This window comes from Anopheles maculipalpis, chromosome 3RL (assembly GCF_943734695.1).
Source record: "Anopheles maculipalpis chromosome 3RL, idAnoMacuDA_375_x, whole genome shotgun sequence".
NCBI classification, from domain to species: domain Eukaryota; kingdom Metazoa; phylum Arthropoda; class Insecta; order Diptera; family Culicidae; genus Anopheles; species Anopheles maculipalpis.
Window position 1 is genome coordinate 35,519,905 of NC_064872.1, and position 17,195 is coordinate 35,537,099.

The window sequence follows — 17,195 nt, forward strand, 5'->3', positions numbered from 1 at the left end:
AAGGAACCAACTTTAATTGGAGACGACGATACAAGGAGAAACTTTCTACTCCGTCTGATGTGGGCATGTAACCTGAACGGAAAAAGCCTAGAACACTGTGAACCACGTAACGACGGAAAGGCTATTCTGAGGTAATCTCTTCAGCACGCATGATCCTCAACTCACAGCCTCAACGAGCAGTGATTGGGAAAAACTAGGAATAATTTTACGATAAATTTACCATGCATTCAAGCAGTCGTCGATCGAATTCTCCCAACCGCGCGGGTAATGGGAAGCCACACCAAAAAAAAAAAAAAAGGAACGATGACGACGAAAACCCGACACACGGGCCCAATGTCGACGACGCCACTCACGGCCACTATTCTATAATTAATACTCAATCAAACGAGCTGCTCCGGGCCGGTCTGGTTTGCGTCCTACACGATCAGTGTGGCACTCTCGAACACGTCTACTCGAAAGGGGGGGAGGTTACCTCCGCCGGCATACGGTGGGGGAACAGGTTTGGGAAGGCTTTTCGGTGGATTCCCAATTCTGGATTTCATTCTATACCCACACCACCGTTGACCGTTTGGTGTTCGATCAGGGAACCCTTCGCCCTTGATGGTTCGCCTGCTTTTTTTGAATTGATCTCTATCTCTAACGCACAGCACACCAGCGCACGCCGAATAGTTTCGTTCTGGAAGATAATGAAGCGTTTTTTTTCTCTCTCCTTTCTTTCATTACTACGTTGCCTTCTTCGGGTTTGATGGGATGGTCGCTGGACCGTGGTTGATCGAACGATCCCGGGAAAGGAAGCTCGGATGAAAGGCAGTTAGAAAGGGCTTCAAGGAGCGGGCTCTTTAAATTATAGCCGCCTGTTTTCGATCCTCGTTGAGGCTCGTTTACGATCAAATCCTTATCCTTCGGCATCATATGCAGGATGTTTTGCGGGAGTGGTTTCTGTGTTTCTCTTCTTGTTATGATTTCTGAACAAGCTATTAAGATCCTGTGATGTTATTATAAAGCTCCTTTCCGGTTCGTTTTCCCCACGCTCAAGGGTAAGCCAATATAATCCAATTCCAGCCGGAAGCCTACACGACTGCCTATCGCTTAATTGTCTACCGAAGATACATCAATCAGGATTTCTCCTTGCATGCAAACCCTTCTTCAGCTCGGATCACGCATTCATAGCGCACCGCCGTTTTCTAATGATAAATTATCGACTACGAAAGAGTGAACATGAAATATCACTTTCTTTGTCCCAACCCAACCTTCAAACGATCGTTCCACTCGAACGGAGCATAGCCGACCACACCTACGTATCCACTAATATAATCATAATTCGGTTGCATCACGCATCGCGAGCTGTGAAAATAGGCGATGTAAATGCGTCCAAAGTGTCAAATATTTACGATGCAACATGTCTATCGTGAACACTACCAATTGAGATGAGGGAAAACGAGAAGGGAAATACAACAGGCCCGCTCTAGACGCTTTGCAGCTAGTTTATCTAAATTGTCTTCTTTTCGACACCATGACGGTTCGAGTGGTTGTTGCATAAGGCACAGGCACGCCTGTAATCGTACAAACCGATTTATTATGCTTGTTTGCCAGGGTGTTTTTTTTTTCTCTCCTAACGATTGGAATGTGCGTTTCAAACTTCCGCAAATGAAATAATGGTGCCTTCCTTGTAGCTTCTTCTATCTAGCTTAGACTAGATAAGTTCATCGATCATACCGTTCGTTCCAATTTTTGCTATACTTCGAGTGACTGGGAAACGCCTTCTGATATGGTTCAACCCACCCACCTGGTACATCTTGCAGGTGTGTCGTTGATAGAACAAGTGAAACATTAATTTATTACACCATCAGCAAGGTTCAAGTCTGCATCACCACAAACACTCCACTCCGCAGTTCTTCTGGAATGTCTTACCGTACCTACGATAAGAATCGAGCTTATGCTGTCACCATGTCTCGTTCGACCCTGATAAGAACGTGTGGAATATACAGCCTAACCACCACCACCATCACCACCAGAGCTGGTGCGTGCCATAACGAGCGACAAATGTAAATTTTGACAGTAGAATGACACCTCTTCGTCCGATGCGGCCAGATAGTGATGCACGGACGAGGACATAAAGACGCGTTAGGTGTGTTTCTACGTCGGTGTTAATGACACTCCCCGTACGAAGCACTGCGGAAGAGCAACAATGGAATTTACATTTTAAGGTGGTAAATGATTGTAACTTTACTTCGAGTCTTTCCAACAGCCTAGCAGCTTAAGAGTTTCAGACCGGGAAGCGTCTTTTGTGTACGGCGTAACAAGGAACAAGGCAGCCTAGAGTGTAAGAATTGGTAGCTAATAAGATTAAAATCTTCAAAATAAAATTTACGTCGTTTAAGGTTACGTTTCGCAGGTAGTTATGCAAGCAGGCTCACAGCAACGAGTTTGCCTTCCGGAAGCTTGTTGCGCAATGTGATCGTAATGTAGCGTGAAAAGTGGATTAAACGACTGTAAGTAAATTATTCTTTAAGGCGTTTTTTTGTTTTCGCTTTTTTACCAGAAAGCTGCTAGAAAACGTCCACCAGTTTACGTGTGCATCGATCGATTATTGGATTATCTGCAGGCAGTGGATTACCAAGTGTGCGTACAACTGGCGCACAACGCCTTTCACGTGCCGATGTCAGTTACGTTCGGTTGGAGCTCAACCCTCAGCTCAAGAATTCTTGAGCTCCTGTATGTGCGCTTCGGCGACGTAACGCTCGCTTCTATTCCGGCCTAAGCCTTTGGCCCTTCAGGATGGTCACGTGACAAGCAACGATAAAACTCATGCTTTTAAATTGCTTTTACCCTGTAGCCCGGGCACGGTGATATAGCAGCAGCAGCAGCAGCTCAACCACCTGTGGAATTCGTTGCAGATCATGGTACAGCTTGTTTTTTGCTTTGTTTTTCGGTTTTGTTTTGTACATCCCGCAAGAAACGCAACCTGACCGTACTCAACCCGCACCCGACCGGAGGCTCCCAGCTGGGAGCGAAGAAGCAAACCCGGTAATCCTGGTAGGCAATTACCGGGTCCGTTTGTGTGGCGCTCTGGCATTCCAGCGCGTTAGAAGGGCGCGGTTTGCGAAAAAAAAACCTCGCACAGATGACCCGGTGAGCCCTCGAGACTAAACAAAGCTGGCTAAAGAATCCTGCATGCGCCTACAGGGGAGAGCTGGGGTAGGCAAGCTTTTTTCTGGGTTAATGAATCGATGAATCTGCACGAATGTTCTTCCCGTACCAGAATGGTCTGTCTCCTGCAGCCGTCTGCACACAGCAAAAAGTAGCAGGAACAAGAAGCAACAAACGGTAGTTCCTTTAATCGGCACCCTTTTCGAGTTGGAAAGGATTGGTGCTGGCCAGGTTGTAAATGGTCAGATCAGCTTGCAGAATTGAAAGGTGCCACTGATGATGGTGCGGCGCTGCGTCACGGTAGCTCTTTGCTGCATCATTGCTAAAGAAAGTAGCCATCCCGTCTGGAGGGCGAGTGCTTCCGCGTACCGGTGTGTGTGTGTGTGTGTTTGTATTATTTTTTTTCTTTTCTTTTTTGACAAATGGCACCAGCGAGCTGTCAAGCGCGTTCGACACATTGCAAAACCGATGCATCCACAAGGAACAAAACACGCCACAACACATACACACAAAAGATCTCACTGTCATTAGTGTCATTTTTTACACTCGACTTGAGTCATAGTCGTCATTATTTGCCCGGGCTGCTTAATAGATGGTCAGAGTAATTATGAAACCTTTGAACGGACCTTTTCGACCCTTGGCAAACGGTTATCCCGGTTCGACACTTTGCACATTGGCGCGATGGACACCGATAAGCGAGACGCAGCATTGGTGAAGAAAATTTCTTCCTGTGGAATGCTGCTGCTGCTGCTGATGGCGAAGCTGTGGCCCACCCCAAGCACACGAACACGGCTGAAGACCTCAACAAAGCTTCATCAAAAAAGGCGAACCATCCGCTTAAGCCCGATCATTAATTGTTCTAACAAATCGCTTCGGAGGCGCACCATTCACACGTGTACTGGGTCGAATTCTTCGATTTCTAAGCCCGACAAGGGACTGATGCACGATCATCAGTTACGTGAACATGCAGGAAGTATGGGTGCTCTTGGGTAATGCGGGCGCTACACGAGTCCCCGAATGCCGGGCTGAGAACACGACAGACCGCGAGCGCGACCGACAAGGACGAGAGGATTAATCGATGAAAATTAATGTATTACATCATTACTGCATCGTTGGAAGTAATTTCGCCATGCCTCTTTCCTGCGCCATTCTCCCTTTTTCGGTCAAACCAAGTGCCTAGCAGTGCCCATTGCTTCGGCGGTAGTTTTGTAGCTACTTGGTACTACGTTGCAACCCTCATCAGATTGGACCTCACCGATGAACTCTCGCCCGTCGCCACGACGTACTCCGGAGACGGATCGGGCGTGCTTGTCTAAGCTTCTAGCTCCCGGGACGTGTCGGTTGTTGGCGTAATTTCCTAGATTATTCCCTAACCCTTCGGTAACACCCCTGCGCATCCCACCAGCTGCCGACTCGTAGGGTTTACTACACGTCGAATAGGGCTGTTCCAACGGGTGCAACACCGCGGGAACTCCCGGCTAACGGAATAATGCCGCTGCTATCCCGCGGGTGTTCTGTCTTGGGGTCCCTTTTCCCAGCGCTAGAATCACGAAACAATCACACACACACACGAGCATGATCTCTTATCGTTTCGATTGCTACATCGGGAGACTGCGGACTAGCGGCACAGCGCGACAGCGAAGTTTTATTTTATTGCCCCACCGCGTTACATCTTAAACAGTACTTATAGGTTTGCCCCGTCGTTACCCTGACTCATGTATGTTGCAATTAGTATCCCGGTGGTGATAGAAGATAATCTCTCTCGACTGCATTTGGCTTGCACCTCCTCCTGCTCCGTACCACCCCACCCGTACCAATCTTTCGTGTCGTGATACTGTGGCACGATGATTTGCGTCAATCTGCATCACTGACAGTGTTGCAGCGTTTGTACGTTGCGCTTATTGCGAGAGAAATATTTAATTATTCCATCGGCGAGATTCGAACCGGCGAGTGTACCCGTCTAATGAGCCACCCGGGCATCATCATACGTGTGTGTGATGTCATATATTCGAGTATCGGTATATTGGCACACGATCGCGGAACACGAGATTTGTTGCCAGCATGGCGTAATTTATGAACATTGGAATGGCTCCCCAATGACGGAGAGCGTGCGATTATTTGCCACTCGTGTGTGCGTTGTTTTTTGTTGCTTTTCACGATCATTAAAGGGAATTATTTCGTCGGGTAGAGAAGAATGTAAATCAACCGATACGGTGGTGGTACGAAATGATCTACAATTTTTTTGCTGTCCGTTTTTCTAGGTCACATGGCACCTTCTTGCTGGTCATTTCTTGCCATAATTCATTCGATCTTAGCCACAATATTGTACACCGTGCGGCATGACATGCTAAATCCGGATGTGATTGTCATAAATATAACGGACACGTACGCGTTCGGCCCACCAGCAAAAGTTCATCTCGCAACTCCCAAATTTTCGCCATTTTTCACATCAATCGGCTGGAATAATTAATACGCAACGGTTAAAGTCAATCTACAAGGGGTGAAAAAACCCCTTTTGATGTGTTTTCGCTGCAACCGATGTCTCATGTTTCAAGGTGATGTTAGGAGAACCCTGGAGGGTTCTGTTCGATAACTGAAACTAATCATACGCAACCGGCAAACGAAAGGTAAGCAAGCGAAACACATCCATTCGACCTGTTCCATCGCTGATCTGATTCCCAACTCTTTGGAGCACGCTACCGATTCGGACGGTCCAAGCATCATAATTTCGTGCCAATATCGGATTGAATTCCCGAAATTCCGAGGTTGGCCGAGTTGCTTAACGATCTATAATTGCCAGTTGATAGCTAGGGCCCGGCACCGACTTCCGATACTCGTAAATATATTTATTTTCGTATGATCCCAATCTTTCATAGCGAAACCTCTTTTTGTCGGATTCTTTTGGCAAACGTTTTTCCTATCTTCTATTCCTTCGTTTCAATTTTGCTTTGCATGAGCTTAGACGAAAATAAGGAAGATTCTCCGGGTGACCTATATTTAATGCGGGCTACCCAAAGGGGCTTATCTGTAAATATCTGTTTCGGTATGAGCCAAAGGAAACACCAAGCAAAAATTTAAATCGATTATAATGGTTTGTCTAACAGCCTGTTAATTTATTGTTGATAGCTAATTCAAAACAAAAATTTGCCAGAATAGGGTTCTTTATGGTTTCCGCAATATAACAGCAAAAAGAAATTTTTATTCTCCTTTTCTTCATTCAACTTTTTCAAAGCTTTTATACAAAATGTACAAAAAAAGATTAACACATGTTTTATCTTGACAATACGGCAATCAATCGTCATAATTAAACAAACAAATAAACAAAAAAATTAAAAAAAAAAACTTCAACGATGTCAGCAAACTGGTCCTGTATAATCACTAATCTTAACAATAATCAACATTCTAAAGACACCATAAAGCCAAACATTATGTAAGAAACCGTGACCAAGTCTACGCCAAACCACAGCTGGTCAAACGCATTGCTTGGCGCATTAAATTAAAGTAAAAATGATGAGAACTTTGCGGTTTCGGGTAGCAAATTGCACCCCAGTTCAAGGATTTATTCATGTTTGCACTGAATTATACCGTGCGCAATGCCACCATTTTAGGCAATCATCTTTAACTACCCCGCAAGTTAGCAAACACTCATTATGGTCCGCTGCACTAAGAAAAACTAATATAAAAAAAACCCGACCAACTCCTCGCTTCACCCGCCGATTGTGTAAGCGGTATCGCATCAACCGAACTGAATGACCCAACCGGCCCTGGCCGGTAATAAAACACAATATCCATGACAGACGCGGCCAAATGATGGATGTTATCTGGCGTGCGGTCGTCGCAAAGGAAACTTGCCATTTCACCCAACACAGGGCAGGTGCACGGGCGGTGACACACAGTGAAGATCGGCGCAACCGTCTTCAAACAAAAATTTCATCACAATTTCTGCATAATGACTACAAATGAGCGAGGTTGAGTATGATTGTCCCCATATCTAAAGTGAGTTTGCTCCGTTACTTGTTCAAGATACACATCCTAAACGTCGCGATCCTCCTGCCCATCCAGCAACATGACCATTTTTCCGCATCGAATGTAACTACCAACTATGCCGTTGTTACGCGACACCCGGGGACCCCATCAAACTGTCACCTAAGAGGACGGTAAAAGTGGGGAACCACTTTTAACGAAAGCAATCCGGGAAGAGTTGTGTGCAATCCAGCGCAACAATCAGCTAATGTTTTACAAATTTCCTCCGCCCGTCTGGAGGGAACGCTGTCTGCAATTACAAAATCGCTCCCAAAAAGCTATCATAAACGATCATCCACATTTAAGATTTTAAGCTTTATTTGCTTTGTTTGTTTCGATTTTTCTTTCCCCTTTTTGCTACGAAGTGCAAACTGCTACCGAAACCGAAGAGCGGAGAGTGTTTAAGACCTCCAAGACGCCCGTAGTGTGCGGGCTCGGTCGATAGTAAAAGTGTTTCCCAGCCCCAGTTCAACCACCGGACCGGATAAGCAACGATATAGATAAACGGCAGAAACAACGACCGTAATGCCGTAGCGCAATGCTTTGCACCGTAACACAATTAATGTTCGAGCGAGAAGCGAAGGTGAAATGGAGAAGAGGTTTGAGAAAATAGTTCAAAACCATCACACCTTACTTTTTGCTGTCGGGACTTTGGTCTGCCGTGAAGATAAAGGCTCGCTTCATATACAATGGCTTGGGTAGTTAAGCAGTGGGGAGCAATAAGAAAACTCCAGATTGCGTTTCTGGCCCATCCGGTGCGGGGTTGAAATTGTCTTTACACTAACCACAATATCATTACCGTTTTGTGGTCACCGATCAAGATGTCTCGTATCAAATCTTGATGATCGAGCTGATGATGATGAGGTGAAGAAAAATTCCCTTTCTCTAGACCTTTGGAACCTTAGTCCCTCCTTTCCTTGCTGCATAGCTGCCGAAAATCAACACGCATCGCTAGACAAACAAAACATGCTCCGTAACGACCCCACGATTTCCCGACCGCCCATGTTCCGTGTACGTCATTTCCCACGCCAATACACCAATGGTCCGTGTCTGCCTCTGCGGTAGTACCAGCAAAAACATTGTGAAATAGTTGCCAACGCCAAAAACCACGATACACTTGGCGCATCGCATTTTGCACGGCATTGGTAATGGAGGGGGGGCTCTCCATTTAGGGTCCATTGTGGTGTTGTTTGACCCTTACGTACATCGCACTTGATAGCCGTGCCCGTACGTTTTACACGGCTGGTCTTTTGCGTAGGGCGTAAGCCTCCGGCCGTGGTGTAAGCATTACAAACGACTTGTTTAGCGGAGTGGCTTTTGACCTTCCTGCTGTTGCACCACTTGCCGATACAATGCCCTTAAGGGCTGTGTTGCCTCTAAACAAACAAACGCACGCACGCAAACACCACAGACAGGTTTAGTTTCCCATTCTCAACAGCCAAACTTCAACAGCCGTGCCCTCGTGTGTTCTGGCGTCCTAATCTCGACAACCGAGACGACCTTCATTAAACACCTCCGGTGAGTTGATTTAACTGCGGAGTGCTGTGTCATCCCTTTCCGTACGCGGTGGGGAAGGTGGAAGGGCGTTGAATAATAACGCGGTATACTTGCTGAGGCGTAACACTGTGAGAGGGCTTATCAACATTTAAAACTTCCAATTTCAACCACTTCCGGCGGAAAATTGCTTTGCTTGCATTTGAGCAGGACATAAATTGTGCCGCTACGTTTGCTGTTTAGAATGTTTAGGGAAGTTTCCACGAAAAAAGAGTGGTAATGAGGAAGGATAATCTAAAGATCGGACTAAAAATTAACGTGGAGAACAAACGAGCACTTGCTTACGGTTCAAGTAGTTCTCAAACATCAGGTGCTAGGGGCAACCTTCACACATTGAGTGCTGTTGTCAAACGGCTATTGCACATGACAAACATCACCCGGTGTTAACCTTTCATTAAAAAAACACACATTGTATCGAAGTGACACTAATTTTCCGATGTTTTCAAAAACACATTGTTGGACCATGTGTATGGAGAAGAGCTATCGCTACCGGATACATCTACCCTTCCGCTGTGTCAGCACAAAGGTTGAAGCTTCCACTCATGAATGAAACTACACTGCTCGCTGTCAAAGCAATCGTCATCATCAGCACCATTGAGGCGCTTGGCTTATCACAATGCAACTGCTGCGCATCGATTCCATCGCTCATCACTCGAGTGTTCTCGAAACGTTCGGAAGGAAGCTATTAGTACAATTATACTACCCAGCGAGCGAACCCGTCTCGTTTGCCGATGGAGAAGCGGAAATAGATTACGTTATTACGAGTTGCATCGATTCCGGATGAAGTTTCTTAACAAAAGCGGAGGCAAAGAATGTCGGTACGTTCGTTGGTTTGCTGACAACTTCAAGTGGATGATTATCAATTTTTTACCCATGTTTAGCAGATACTGTACTGAGACGATAATGTCACAATCGATGCTTGCCGTTGGTATTTTACTACTTGTACGTACCTACGGGAGAGAAAAAAAAACCAAGAGTTAGTATTACGTTGATTTGTTATCTTAATTGGAAGCGTACATTCTATTGGATTTGTCATGTAATTAAGATACTAAAGTTCTGTTGCCTTGTTTCCCAATACTCAACTCGTTTGCTCGTTTCTCTAAGAAGGCTTAAGCTATTTACTTAAGCATCAAGCGTACCACCAAGTGCGTGACAATAACATCGAACGCCTACGGTTTGCGATCAGAAGTTTCATTCAAGCTGCAAGACCAGTTCGCACTACCCAACACCATCATCCTATCTAGTACATCTAGCAATACACCTCGCACCGATTGCACCCACCCGATGAACTGGTTGTCCCGACCTGGCAGTTACGGCTAGCCCATTCGTACCCGGGAGCCAACTTCCTCCGAGAGCGAGCGCGCGCCCGCGATCGCGTCATAATCGCACCCCTCCCTACGGCAGTCTGCATCAACCTGTCAGCTGTCCTTAAACCAGCACGAAAGCAGGTCTCGAGATCGGCTATCGGCCATGCAAAATGTGTGCATATTAATTTTCAATCAAACCACGCGCATGTGGACCCCCCATCGGTGGCATAACGCGACTCTCTACCTAAACGTCCAAACACCTTGACACTCTCCGGAAGGTCCGGTTTATTTTTCGTCACCGCATGGACACGGAACTCCCAAACACTACCTCACTGCCCGGTCGGCTCAATGTCGGCGCACTCAACGCACTTCAACCGAGCCCGCAAGTCCCTAACCGCACACAGCCCGAGATCACCAATGGAATGCGTGTAGGTCGTTGTGATCGTCGACGTTCGTCGCAAATAACAATTGAATATTCGCGTCTAATAAATCGAACGCCACGCAAAACAAACCGAACTGCTCACTTTTCCCTCCCGCGTGTATCAGTGTAAACCAGGAAACTGCGAACTAGTCCTCCCCACAGGGAGAAAAATAATTAGAGCCGCATTCTCGATGCCACAAGAACCTACGATTTGTTTATGTCGAACTGTTTATTTCTCGTGGCGAAGTGAACAAGTGTGCAAGCTTTCGTGGGCATAAGCTGATCAATTGAAATTAATTTGTTTTTCCGGTACATGTCTGTAGCCCACTGGACAACTGTACTTCTTTTTACAGGTTGCAACAGGTTTTAAAGCTGGGCTCAATAACAGGAAGTCAGGCTCGTTTCACTACAGTATGCAGATAAGTGATATCAACGCTTCGATGGGCTTTCTTGGTGTGCTGCGTAACTAGAAGAAGGAAAGCGCACACGAATGCTTTCACTTGTGAGAAAACGACAAATTATTCCCTCTGTCGAACGCTTCTTTGCAAATTGGCTAGCTATTCAGATGCTTCTTCAACTTCAATTTGGACCCAAAGAATCGTCAACGCTTTATATCGACTTCTTCCAGCGTCCGGCAACAAGCAAACGTAAGGAGAGACACCGTGACTTTAAGTTATTTATTACGTTAAGCCTTCAACGCAGAATTAATTTTCCACCAGCCGACGAACCAAGTCAGCGGCGGAGTCCATGTGTGGGACTCCGCATTCGATAGCCCTCAAACACTCGAAAGGAACAAACTCTCCAAACAGGTAGGATCCTACGATTAAACCCCAGTCCCGGTGGAATGAGGGCGGAATAAGCACGCACGAAGGCATATCTTGTGATGCAACAAATCATAGACGCAACACATCGCATCCGAGAAGTGAACTGGCGTTGAGACGCTTCCAAAAAGGGGATCAGTGTGGCTCTCAAAACATGAGACATGCTCTTGCCCCGGTAGATGCGTCCCGATATTTAACAGGTAGATCTCTACCACCGAACCGAACCGCAGCCTGTATAATGAAATCATAAATTAGAAAGAAATTTAAATTTTTCCACCCCACCTCGGCCGGTGGGAGCGAGAAGTTTGTCTTTCGAACTTTCTTCGAACGCTGAACCCTCGCGTCGTCGTCGACCTTTCCCAACAACGGCCCGTTCGCCGGGGGTCTACATTCTGGACACCACTCACGGGAGACCTCTTTTGAGCGTTCGTAGCAAACGTATGGATTGGGAGATAGAGAGCAGAAAAAAACACACACACCTACTGGGCACACTAGAAGAAAACGATCTTGGACCGGTTCTTCAGACTTCAGTGCGGGGTCGGTTCGGTTGGCAGCATGTCGAACAACACTAGTAACACTGTGGCTGGATCATCAACAGCCAGCCAACAGCACAATCCGCCGGTTCGGTGTGCGTTGGGAAGTTGGTCGAACCTGCCGCCCCAACCCAACTCTCGAGTCCCGTTACTGGCAAAGCGATCATTTAGTAATGTGTCAATTTTCTTCTTCGCACTCTCGCCAAGCTCGCACACAAGTTCCCGGACGCAACAACAACAAACGGCCAGACCTGAATGCGGACTTCCCCTGTGCGAGACTTCCCCGGCCCAGGGTACATAATCGGGCCTGGAAAGGAAGGAACAACTCGTTGGTTGATGTTGCGGTCGAACGGTGTACGAATGGCCCGTCTCCAAAATGGAGGCAAAAACTGGAAGACGAAGCAAAACTACAGCACCTAGCAAAACATCGCCACCGCCACCTTCCCAAAACATTGGTACGCAGTTTGATTTGTCACTATGGGGCGTGAACGAGGAGAGAGCATATTTGCTCTCCAAACGTTGTCACCGTCCGCACCGCCGTCTGCGGCTTGTTTGGGATTTTTGCCCGGTTCAGCCCGATTAAGTTGTAGGATTACACGCCAGCGACTAGGCACTAAATCGTAAATCCCAACACGATCATCCGAGTGCGATCGGTGAAAAAAGGGGAAGCGCACAGACGTGCGGCATAGTGAAATGGCACACCAACAACCGTACGTGTTGCCCTCGATATGGCTTAATTTGCTGCAGATTTGACACCTTGGTTCGGCTGATCGGAAAGTAAAGTTTCTGATCACCATCTCATGGGAATTTTCTTTCGGCAGATCTTTTTGGTGGACTTGAAGGAAGACTCTAAAATCTTCGTTCACTGAGGCAGCGTTTTAGAACTAAAACTAAGACAGCATAATCGATCGTGGAAGCAACAGATTATAACTATGTCTCATCATTCCCAAATGGAACATACAAACGCGCAGGTACGCATTCTGGTCTGATGTTCTCTCATTTTCCATCCTGTCTACAGTGCACGCAACAGAATCTAGAGCAAACCAGTTCCTCAATCCTCAATAATTTGATGGACATGATGCTCTTGTTACGCTCAACCTCGCAGTGAAAACCCCCACAGACACAATCCCGTTGTATCCCACTGTTAATGCACCCCCGGGCCACAATCTGCGCAGATCACGCACTCATCATGGGGTTAGGTTCCGACTCGTTGATGCATTTCCAGCCGTAGATGAAGATGCACCCGCAGGGTGCAAATCGTTCAACAATGACTCGCACTCCTCTTTTCTTTTTTTTTTCGATCGTCGTGAAACGTGAAACCGTTCGATCGGTGGGTTAATAGAGGGGAGGAAGGATATTTTTAAACAGCGAGGAGTGAATGTGTGATACGCTCGTATCGTTCTAGGTGATCGTGAAGATACGGGGACGGACGTATGCATGAGAAATCATGCCTGGACTTCACCCTGAGGAGATGGAAGACAATGTTATGCCCTCCAGGGGTGTCTGTCGGATGGTCATTAAATTTTATGCTACATCACTACCACAACCACTAGCAGATGAAGTCTCTTTGGTAGGATGACATACCAAAGAACGTCGTTTCGGGTCAGTCAACAGAAAAACTTGTTGAATTCTGGACGCTGGTGATAATGCTTTATTATCAATTGAGGTTCTATAATGTTTGGTTCACTATCGCATTAGAGACAGCTCAACTTTAAATTCAATAACTCCAAAAAATACGTCTCCCAAAGGTACAACAAACAAACTAATAGAATCTCGCTCTAAAAAGCCAATGTAAGGAAAACTTCCGGTATTGTGAGCCAAACTCGAGCGTGTACCCTTCTCGTCCAAAACAGAAGATAACGTCAAAGGAATGCTTCCTTCATTCCGCTACTTCAGCACAAAGTTCTCGCAAGACGCCGGACGCTAAGAATGTCCAACCGAAAAGTCCCGGACATTTTCCCCCAGTCTGAGAGCTTGCAGTAGAAGAATGCGTTCACGAATTTCCAACACTACGATACAACGGGCATCAACAACGCTTGGATACTTCTTTCGAGGGGACGCTTTCGTAGGTATATCGGGTACAGCAACTTTATCTCTCTCTCTCTCTCCCTCTTTCTCTCTTGCGCACATCACTAGCTTCATCGCGATCTTCATCATCACCCCGTCCATGTGCAGGGTGATGTTATTTCTATGCTCCTCTACATCCCCCAAAACGAAGACAAAAAATGCTCTCCACGGTGCGCTCTCCAGAACGGTGACGGTCCAGCTTTGGCGAGCCCACACGAGAACTAATTGTACTGCCTCGTCGCCTGCAGACCCTTAAGTAATGCTCAAGCTCCAACCGAAGCTCCTTCCAGCATTGAGTGATGCTGCTCGTGGCGAGAACGCCCCAATGCCGGTACCGGCTTTTTCTCATTCTTTCACCTTGTGTGTTGGGCCGGTTTAGCAGTACGCTTTTTTACCTGCTTTCTTTCATTCGTGCGTCTCGTGCCGGGACGCCGTATCGTATCTTGACCATGGACGACCAACAACAAGCAATCTTCCCACTTCAAGCATCTGTACATATAGCGAGAGCTCACAACAACTCTTCCAGATCCGGCCAGTCCAAGCTTACCCGATCAGCATTCCTTCAGCCCTTGGTCTCTGGTGTAAGGATGACGCGTTACCCGGGCGAAGCGATCATTGAGACGGCTCCAAACCGAGCCCTGGCTTGAGGACCCCATTAAAGCTACTACCACCGCATAACTACCCTTTCCCGGCCGTCGATACCTAAGCGCGAAAACAGCGTATTCTAGACACTAATATATATATGGCACATTACGGTACAGGGTGAGTAGTTCGCCCTTCACATCAAGCCCTAAACCTCTCCATCTCTTCTTGGTTTGTGTCTATCCTAAAATGAAAAAAAATACTACCACAGCTCTCGATCCCAGCCAAAATGGAGAACAGATCAGCAACCACACAAACAAACAAAAAGCACAGAAACACGAAACGGAATAAGCTCCACTCGCAGTTTGCCGATCGTTCGCATAAGTACCCCCTTTTACCATTTTGGAAGTGCGCGACCAGAACACGTACCGACAGCATGATGCATTCTTCACCATTGACCTGACACCTTTCGGTATCCCTGGGTCCCCCCTCTCAATCAAACCCTCTCCCTTACAGTACTTTTGGAGACGAAAATGGAAATATACCACCGGACCAGACCAAACTTCGCAGAGAAGGAACAAAATAAAGAGAGGCATGGAGTTGGACAAACCGACCGAGTCGAAACATATGTTCCAGTGATCGTACGATCGTAAGAAGCCTCTTGAGGTGGGAATCAATGAAGAAGAAAAAAATACTTCCACTCCAACAGCATAGAATGTGGGGCTGGGGGAGTTGTATAGAGCAGGCTTTACCACTATGCTTGTTTCACTCGCTCGACAGGATCGCTTATCTACCCCGCGTTCTTTACCACCCGTACATACGAACTTGGCCGTGGAGCACAAGATTGCGTAAAGCGTGTAAACTGCTCGCACGAAACGAAATTATTTCGAATAAAGTTATTATCGTGTTAAGGTGCAATTGATAAATTTTTCATTCCCATTTTCGATCGATATGATTGTGTGCGAGCGATGTGCAAAGGAGTTGAATGGTTAGTTTGCTGGAATGATTCAGATTAAACGATGCCGATCATCACCGGATGGGTTGGTGGTGGGTGGGAAAACCGAAAACTCTTATTCAGCGATTTATGTCTCGGCTTGAATGTTAAATAGTTCCTCTTAAAACATGAGATTGGTATCGGAGTTCCTTCCTGTATGAGATCTTTCCATTAGGTCAAGAGATGCAAACAAGATCAACAACAAGTTTTTTGGCTCACATCACTAGATTGCATTTTATTTCAACAGTTTTTCAACACTACTCTCGACCTTAACTTCGACACTCCAAAAAAAAACAACACATCTTTCATTGCCCAGTACATACTCTCCCCCTTTATGGAGCTCCATTCCGACGACCCTTTTCTTTTCGCTTTAATTGCACCAATTAATGCAATATTAAACTTAATAAGACTTAAGTAATTACTTGTTTTGCTGGCGGTTATGCTTATAATTCACCTTGTTAGCGCGATTTACGCATGCGCCAACCGTTTCGCGAGCGGAAGTGTCGAAAGCGTACGCAAACACGCCACGGACGCAGGTGGCCCCATGCGGTACACAGCAACAACAACAACACAAAAAAAAACAATCGGGCGGCTACTCCGAAAGAGGTTGAACGGTGTCGGTGGCCAACAAAACTGTGTTGTGTATGTTTGGGCGTGTGTACTTTATGTGTAGTTCCGCTGTACAAGTGCGCTGTTCAAACTGAGCGCGCATTTTCTTGTCTTCCTTCTTTCTACATTTATAGCTTTTTGCGTCAAGTTGATACGTCCCTAAATATTAAAGGAAATAAACACATATTTATAAGGCAAGCATTTACGGTGCATTTTTCGTGGTTGAAATGCACCACACAACCATTTTGTTCCCATTTTGTTTTTACAAACGATCGTTTAACGAATGTTTATTTATTTTAAGATGAATTCTTAATATTTCATTCCAAAAATATTAATAATTATGAGTATTAAAGTAAATTTAATTTCAAGTCAACCAAATAGACAACATTCTCTACACCTTTGCTGGCTCACACCACTAACATTAAGTTCTGCTTCTTATCTTTGCAGTATCAGTGTAGATGGTAATTAGATAAACTAAGAGTACATAAATTTAAACCAAGCAAATCAGTTCCTCTTAAGAGTCCTGAAACGTCCACTAAACGACGAAGCACTGCGAGAATAAATCACGACTACGCAATTACACCACTTTATGATGCGAAAATATATGAGCCTAGTCCACTGACGTACGCCACTCCAATGACCGGCGAGATAACAGAGCACAAAAGATCAACGCTGGCCGATAAAACTATCATGTGACGTTGGTGAGATGGTCTGGCACTGGAGATACTGTGTCGCGCCATTATCAACACTATCTCAGAAATTAACACCCCGAAGTGTTGCAATAAAGTTAAAGAAATAATTAAGAACGGAGTAATTAAGAACGGGTGGTTGAGATGGTTTCTTGGGTTGTATTACTGTGGCTATATGAAAGCAGGAGCGGCAAACAAGTGGTTGTAAAATATATGAAAGTTATGTTTTCATTGAATAAGAAAAGAAGAACAAAATCCCAGAAAAAGTAGACGAAAAAGAAAACAACTATCAGCAAAGAAATGGAAAGGTTATTTCCATTGGATATTGCGTTTCCTCAACACATTAGATAATGGCGTCCCACAAGGTGCCATTCTCTCTCCCACCCTTTTCCTCATTAGCATGGAATCCCTGTTTTGCTTTATTCCTACAGAAATCTAAGCATTC

General features: G+C 45.8%; 2 protein-coding genes across 4 annotated transcripts in view; both read right to left on the reverse strand.

Moving 5' to 3' along the window:
* Window positions 1-17,195, reverse strand: part of LOC126565618 (profilin) — a 460,520-nt gene that overhangs the window by 171,043 nt on the left and 272,282 nt on the right. The window lies entirely within an intron of this gene.
* Window positions 1-17,195, reverse strand: part of LOC126563739 (protein outspread) — a 197,440-nt gene that overhangs the window by 169,202 nt on the left and 11,043 nt on the right. The gene's annotated exons all lie outside the window — the stretch shown is intronic.